Source organism: Penaeus japonicus, unplaced genomic scaffold, assembly GCF_977035675.1.
Source record: "Penaeus japonicus unplaced genomic scaffold, GWHDUDI00000001_assembly GWHDUDI00000008, whole genome shotgun sequence".
In the NCBI taxonomy this organism is placed as follows: Eukaryota; Metazoa; Arthropoda; class Malacostraca; order Decapoda; family Penaeidae; genus Penaeus; species Penaeus japonicus.
Genome location: NW_028234410.1, coordinates 4,093,542 through 4,102,414, shown reverse-complemented (window position 1 = coordinate 4,102,414; position 8,873 = coordinate 4,093,542). Strand labels below are relative to the sequence as shown.

Below are 8,873 nucleotides of genomic sequence, written 5' to 3'. Positions count from 1 at the left end.
AAGGAGGTGACAGGGGTGGGAATAAAGGAGGAGGTGACAAGGAGAGGAAGAAAGGGGGAGGAGGAGGGTGGCAGGGAGGGGAAGAGAGGGTGACAAGTAACAAAAAGAAGGTGATGATTAGCATAATAGATACAGAGACAGATAAACTGAGACAAAAATAGAAAGAGGAAAAAACGGAATGGGAGATAAATAGTGTATCAAACAATAAGAAAGAGAGAGAAGCGATAGATATAGAGAGAACAGAACATGCTCCTGGAATTAGGTCATGTTGCATCGAATCACTGGAACATCTCTTCTGTCCAGCGAACACTCGCTGCGTTCTCTGCATCGGCCTCTCTCTCTCTCTCTCTCTCTCTCTCTCTTTCTCTCTCTCTCTCTCCCTTTCTCTTTCTATTTCTCTCTCTCTCGCTCTCTCTTTCTCTCCCCCCCTCTCTCTCTCTCTTTCTCTTTCTCTCTTTTTCTTTCTCTTTTTCTTCTTTCTCTTTCTCTCTTTTTCTTTCACTCTCTCTCTCTCTCTCTCTTTCTCTCTCTCTCTCTCTCTCTTTTTCTTTCTCTTTCTCTTCTTTCTCTCTCTTTCTCTGTCTTTCTCTCCCTCTTTCTCTCTCTCTCTCTCTCTATTTCTCTCTCTCTCTTTCTCTCCCTCTCTCTCTCTTCCTTTTCTTTTTCATATTCATCTTCTCCCTTTCTCTCATTCTCGATCTCTCTCTTTCTCTTTCTCTTTCTCTCTCTCTCTCCTCCCCCCTCCGTTCCTCCCCCCATCCCCACACCCCTCCCTCCCCCTCCCCCTCCCTCCCTTCTCCCATCCCTCCGTCCCTCCGTCCCTCCTTCCCTCCTTCGCAGATTCCCTCCTCAGATAGGCCTAGGCGCCGACACTCCCACGGGAGGATTCCGCGATGAGGTAATAGAAATTATCGTAAGTATCATCTGGTCCCTCAACTGGTGGGGGGCGGGAGGGGAGGGGACAGAGGCATCCATGGGGGAGGGGGCGAGGGGGCGCAAGTACCATACAGGAGGTGGGGGTAGGGTGTAGGGGGCTGGTAGGGGGGTGGGAGGGGACAGAGGCATCCATGGGGTAGGGGGGAGGGTGCGCAAGGGACAGAGGCATCCATGGAGGAGGGGGGGTGGGGGTTGGTGGGGTTGTTGTTTAATAGGGGGGGGCTGCTGCTGCTGACTGTCCACCTGTGCTGATAGGGGAAAGAGCGGGGCGGGACTGAATCTGATGACGGGCCCTGCGGGTTCTCTTTTGGTTCGTGGGGGTTGTGTTTGTAGGGGGGGGCCCTGGGGGATGATCTCTGATGCTGATACGGGGAACTGGTATAGGGGGGGTGTGACCCTCTGGTCGAGTGTTCCCGTGTTAACCCATGGGAAGATGTCTCTCAGACAGACAGAATGGCGATAACGCATATTTTTTTGACACGGAAAAATGTGAATGATGGTCACACCAAGACGAATTATTATATGAGTATCTTCATGTCTATGGCTGTGTGATATTGTCCTTCCCATAGAGGGGTGTTTAAGAGTTTGCATTGATTTATAAGAAACGCATGATAATTTTGACGAATTAGGCTGTTCCAGGGAAGGGTTATATATCTAGGGTTCTACTAGACGTAAGTTTATTCGCATTTTGTTGTCCACTTACACATATTTACACTTTTTTTTCAATGGATACACACGTAAAGGGGTGTCGACTGGCACGTGTGTGGTGTGTCGCTTGGGAACACTTTGTCAGGATTACGGGCATAAACCCATCAATGGTCACCACTCCTCCCTCTCGCTCTCTCCTGCGCGCTCTCGTTCTCTCTTACTCTCTTCTCTATCTATCTATCTTTATCTTTCTTTCTCTTTCTATGTATCTCTCTCTCAATCTCTCTTTCTCTTTCTATCTCTATCTCTCTTTCTCTTTCTATGTATCTCTCTCTGTATCTCTTTCTCTCTCTCTCTCTCTCTCTCTCTCTCTCTCTCCCTCCCTCTCTCTCTCTCTCTCTCTCATTCTCTCTCTCTCTCTCTCTCTCTCTCTCTCTCTCTCTCTCTCTCTCTCTCTCTCTCTCTCTCTCTCTCTCTCTCTCTCTCTCTCTCTCTTTCTCTCTTTCTCCCCTCCTCTCTCTCTCTCTCTCTCTCTCTCTCTCTCTCTCTCTCTCTCTCTCTCTCTCTCTCTCTCTCTCTCTCTCTCTCTCTCTCTCTCATTATGCCATCGCTTTCCCTGTATCTTCTTGTCTCTATCCCAATCTCACTTACCTCTGACGTCCTCTCTCCTCCTCTTCCTTCCTCCGTGTCTTCCTCTCTTCCTCTCGTCCCTCCCTTCCTCCACCCTCCCCTCCCACCTTCCTCCCTTCCTATTTCACACTCCTCCCCCCCCTCCCCCCACCCCATTTCCCCCACCATTTCCTCCCCTTTATCCCCCTCTCGATCACGCATTCGGACACGTTCTCCAACAACTGGAACAAGGGATTAACTCCGAATCCCTTATCCTCTTAATCTCATACTCAATAGACACTTAATCCACCCAAAACAAATTCTAATCGCTTTGATTTATGCGATCGTATCCCCCATCCAAGAGGCGGGGGGAGGGGAGGGAGGCGGGGGAGGGGTGCGAGGTTGGGGATGGTGAGGGGAGGGGAGGGTATGGGGCCGAGATGGGGGATGGTGAGGCGTGTTAAGATATAGACTGATAAATGGAATTACATAGGCGAGGGCATTTCGTATCTTGTGTGATATAGTTGATGATATATTTGTCTGCTGTGCGTTTTTTTGTTGATTTTATTTAACTCTTTTGCTGATGGGTGTTGTGTGTATGTGGTGTTATTGTAAATAGATATATATAAGTATATATATATATATATGTTACATATATATATATATATATATATATATGTATATATATATATATGTGCGTGTGTGTGTGGGTGTGTGTGACGTGTGGGTTTTCGTTTGTGTTTGTGTGTGTGGTGTTGTATGGTAGTTGATGTTATATTGTGACATAACATACATATTATATATTATAGATATATATATTTATATACAGTATATATATATATATATTTATAATATATATGTTATATTATATACATATGTATCGTGTGTGTGATTTGTGTGTGATTGATTGGAATGTATACGTACATATATATAAATATATATATATATGTTATATATATATATATATATTTTATAGTATATATAGAGAGGAGAGAGAGAGGAGAGAGGAGGAAGAGGAGAGAGAGAGAGACGAGGCGAGGAGAGAGAGACGGAGGAGTGAGAGAGAGGAGTGATGAAGAGATTGGAGAGGATGGGGGAGTGATAGAGAGAGAGGGAGGAGAGAGAGAGAGACTGAGATGAATATATGTATTATATTCTATTATATATAGTATATATATTATATATATCATATATATATTATATATATATATGAAACATATTAATATATACATATATATAGCATATATATTATATATATATATATATATATATATATTATATAATGTATATATATAAATATAATTATTATATATTATTATATATATGAACTTATATAGATATATGTTATATATTTTTAATTAATACTATATATATATATTAGTATATATACATGTATATAAATATATATATATATTATATTTATATTATATATATATATATATATATATACATATATATATGTCATATGTATATGTCGTATCCTATACATATATATATTAATGTATTTATATATATATATTATATATATATATATATATATATATATCATAGTACTATGATAATGTTTTTATATATATATACTATATATTATATATATATTGTATATATATGTTCATACTCATATATATATATATATATATATATCTTATATATAGGTTCATATATATATATATATATAGTATTCATTAGTATATATATTTATATATATATATATATATATATATATATCTATATATATATATATTATATATATATATTAATATATATAATATATGCACATTCATATATATATACATGTAGATTTATGATATAATGATAATTAGCTTAATAATTTTAGAATTTTAAAAATAAGGGAGAAAAAGAAAAAAAAAAAAAATATAATTATAAATGATAGTCTCCTCGCATTATGGACATATACATATATATTATATATATATATATACTATATATATATATATATATATATGTATTATATATATATAATCTATATATATATATATATTTATGTTTATATATATAGCATATATATATATATATATATATATATATCTATATATATATATATATATCAATAATGTGTGTGTGTGAGTTTGTGCTGTGTGTGTGTTGGTGCTGTTGGGCGTTATGTGTGTCATGTGTATTGTGTGTGTGTGTTGTTGGTGATTGTGTTGTGTGTATAATACCGACCGATCCACAACACCACACACACACACACACACATATATATTGAGGTTTATATATATATATATATATATATATACACTTATATATATATATATATATATATATATTAGTATATATATGTTTATTGTATAATATATATATATATATATATTTACTATATATATGTTTATGTTCATGATTATGTATTATGTATAATATATTTATATAGTTTTTGTTATGTGGTGTGTTTTGGGGTTATATTGTGATGTAGTGGTGTGAGGTTCTGTGTGTTGTTGTGTGTGGTGTTGTGTAGTGTGTGGGTGGGTGAGTGTGTACGTGTGTCTGTGTGTTGTTCTAGTGTGTGTGTGTGGTGTGTTGCAGCGTGTGTTGTATGTAAGTATGTATATATGCAAGTTTTTTATATGGCGTTGTTGTGTATTGGTGTTTGTAAACCACATACTTTTTCTGGTGTATATTAAGCTATATTATTATCATGATCATAAACTTACCATACATTAAATAGTATAAAAAAAGAGTAGTAGGTTGAACAGATAGATTAAAAAAATAAAAAAAACTATTTTAACTCAACATAATTTAGAGAGGAAAAAAAGCAGAAAAAAAAAAAAAGCAAGAAGGGAGAAACGAAAAGACAGAGGACACAAGAAAGACACGAAGAACAGAGACACAAGAAATTAGTAGAAAAGAGAATGTGCAATTAGAAGCAAGGGGGCGGTGGTGGGGGGGGGGGGGGGGGAAAAGGGAAAGGGGGGGGGGGGGTGGGGAAAGGGGGGAAAAGGGAATGGGGGCACAGAACGAAAAAAACGACGAAAAAGGAACGGGCGCGCGGGAAGGGGAAAACGGGGTGGTCGCGGTGGGGATACATGGGAAAAAGAGGGGAGGAAATCGGAAGAGGAAAAAACGCGCATGGGCGAGAACGAAGGGGACGCAGGACCGAACGAAAACGAGCGCACGCGCGATCCCACACCAGTCCCCTCTTCAAGAGAGGCCGTTTTTAATATACCAACGCCACACAACTTGGTGAATTCGCGACTAAAAGGTGAGAGGAAAAGAGGAGGAATGAAGAGGGTAAAGAGGGAAAGTGGGGGGATATAAAAAGAAGGGAAAATCGAGAAAAGGAGAATTGACCGAATTACCATCCTCTTCCTCCTTCCTTCCCCTCCTGTCCCCTATTTTCACACCCCTCCTCGCGCTGTGCCTCGCTTGCCCCTCCTCCCACCCTGTTTCTTAGTTTCACCACCTCTCTCCTACCCTTACCGTTTCTTCCTTGTCCACCCTCCTCTTTCCTCCCTCTTCACTCTCCTCCTAACCTCCTCCGTTCCCGGACCTCCCTCTCTCTCATTCCTCCTCCTCTCTCTTTCTATCCTCCCCCTCCTCCTTCTCCTCCTCCCCTCTTCCTCCCCTCTTCCTCCTTCTCCCCCTTCACCCCTCCCCTCTTTTCCCCCTTCTCCTCGCCTTGCTAGTATGTACTAGTCCTCCTCCCCGCTATCACCCCTCCTCCTCCTCCCCTCTGTTTCCTTTCACCTCCTTTTCCTCCCTCCCTCTCGCTCTTCTCCTCCGCCTTAACCCCTCTGCCTTTTCTCCCCCCCTCTTGTATTGGTCCCCCCTCCTCCCTCTCCCCTCCCCCTTCTTTTCCTCTCTCATGTCCTCCTCTCCCTTTCACCTCTTCCCGTCCTCCTTCCTCCTCCACTAGCCTTTTCAACACCCCCTCCCCTCCTCCCCCTTCACCCCTCCCCTCCTTTCTCCTCTCCTCCCCCCCTTCCGTTCTCATACCCCTCACACGTCTCTCCATCTCCTCTCATCTCCCCCATCTTTCCTACTCGGTTATCCCTCGTACCAGTTCATGTTCAACCTGTTCCTTCACATCCCCTTTGTGTATAAATCCCCGTTCATTTCACGCCCTAGTTTTAATTTCCATATTAAAGAGCCGGCGATGATGCGTGGGTATGGCTCATGTATTTTCATTTTTTATTCATTCGCCTCCTCTCCAGATTTTCCTAAAGGCTTGTTTTACATATCCGAGGGGAGGAGTGAGAGAAGTATAGAGAAGAAGAGAGATATGAAGAATGAGGAGAAGAATAGGCACGAGAGAGGCGAAAAGAGGAGAGGAAGGATTTGGAGAGGATTTAGCGAAAAGGAAGAATTTACACGCTCGTTTTCGAATTCGAACAAGTAGTGGAGTGACATATGGAAGGAGTTCTTAGGTGGTTAGTTCTTTCTAAGGCTAGTTCTTTTAGGCGAGGATTCGTTTCTGAACGCGCAGTAAGTCTCGGAGGAGCCGTTCGGACAAGGGTGATGTATCATGGGCGGATCGGATGATCAAAACAGAAGAATAGAATATAATAAATAATAGACAATTTTTTTTTTTATCTTTGTTGTTTATGGAATGTTTGTAATGGTTTGTGTTTCAATGAGTTGACGTATTGCACCGGAACATCTGTGTTTGTTTAGGGGAGATGGATTCGTTAGGCTTATTAGTGTGCAACATTTTTGCTTCCTCGAAGATTTGCAATATGTGTTTGTTTACGGCCACATGTGGAATATTATTGTTGTTGTTGTTGTTGTGGTTATCATGGTAAGTGTTATTTGTTTTGTTTATTGTTATTGTTTTCAGTATCTAGATTTGCTTTTAGGTGCTAGTAAATATGCTATTTATCATAACTGTGATTATTACTATTATTATTGTTATTATTATCTTTATTAATATTGTGATTGTTATTATCATCATTATCATTATTATTACTATTACCAAAATCATTATTATCATTATCATTGTAATTATTATCATTAATGTTATCACTATTGCTATTATCATTATTATAATTCTTTTACAATTATTACTATTTTTGTTATCATTATTATAACTACTACTATAATTATTAGCATTTTATTATTATTAATATCATTATTATCATCATTTTTATTATTATTGTGATCATTATTATTATTATTATTATGGTAATCCTTATCTTTATCTTTATTGTTATCCTTATCATTATCATCATCATCATACTCATTATCATTGTCATTATCATCATTATTATTATTATTATTATCATCATTGATTTTATGAAAATTATCATTGCAAATATATATATTTTTTTAATTATCATTATCATCACTGTTATTATTATCATTATCTAATTTGAATAACTGAGAATGGCGTTATTGCAGAAAAGCTTTTTTCGTAACCATGGAAACCAAACAATCGTTAAAACAGAACCTATTAAAATGAAATCGTGGAAACATAATAGACATAGATGTTATAGGGATTAAGTAAATATTGATATAACTTTTACACTTCATATATTGTTGAATATATATTTAATAATTCACTATAATATTCTTTCGTAGAATTATTAAAGCAGTTATGGCCGAGTGGTTAAGGCGTTTGACCAGAATTCAAATGGGATTTTCCCGCGCAAGTTCGAATCCTGCTCACGGCGATAAATATAGTACGATTTTTATTATCTATCATTGGTCTTGCTTCTGCCATTTAAATCTTATTCGCCAATTCGTTATTGTTGTTACCAATACCACAAAACCCAACTTCTATAAAAAAAGAAAAAAGAAAAAAAAATACTAATACCGTTATCAGAATTCCTCCATTGCTAATACCGGAGAAGCCACTTAATTAAGTAACCCGTTCCATTATATCATGCATTACCATTGCATAATCACCGCTTGCACTTACGACACAGACGTAGACTAAGGAACAGCACACAGCACACAGGGTCGTTCACCCACATGCACTTAAAGAAGGTTCGACCAAGGTAACAACACACAGACTTATAACAAACATCGTACTGCATAATGTTTGTTTCTCGGGTTAAGGGGCTACGGCGAGAGAGGTATGTGTGAAGTGCAAAGGGGGGGAGGGGAAGAGGGGAGGGAGGGAGCGAGTGGGGGGAGTGGGGTGGTAGAGGAGAGAGCGGGAAGGGTAAGAAGAGGGGCGAGCGGGAAGAGTGTGGGTAGTGGGGGTAGGGGGGCGTGAAACGGATTTGGCTAGTGTACTGGGGGGTCGTGGTGTGAACGGATTGGTTTTGCCCATTAGATGGTTTGGAATTTTTGTCTGTCTTGGGAGTGGAGTGGGGGGGGAGGGGAGGGGAGGGGGGTTGTGTGATTTTGTATCTGCTTATTCCTATACATACAATCACACACACACACAAACACATACATACATACATACACACATACACACACACACACACACACACACACACACACATATATATATATATATAGAGAGAGAGATGACCCGAGAGAGAGGAGAGAGTGAGAGAAGGGAGACGGAGGAGAGAGAGAGAGGAGAGAGGAGAGAGGTAGATATAGATAGATAGATGACACACACACACACACACACACACACACACACACAACACACACACACAACAGCACACATATATTATATATATATATATATATATATGCATTATATATAATATATATATATATAGTATAGATTAATATGATAGATAGATACACACAGCACACGCACA

The 8,873-nt window shown here is 39.1% G+C and overlaps 1 non-coding gene across 1 annotated transcript; it reads left to right on the top strand.

Annotated features, from left to right (window-relative positions):
* Nucleotides 1-7,738: 7,738 nt before the first annotated feature.
* TRNAS-AGA (transfer RNA serine (anticodon AGA)) lies at nucleotides 7,739-7,820 on the top strand. The gene has a single exon. It is a non-coding gene; the product is annotated as a tRNA-Ser (tRNA).
* Nucleotides 7,821-8,873: the final 1,053 nt, after the last annotated feature.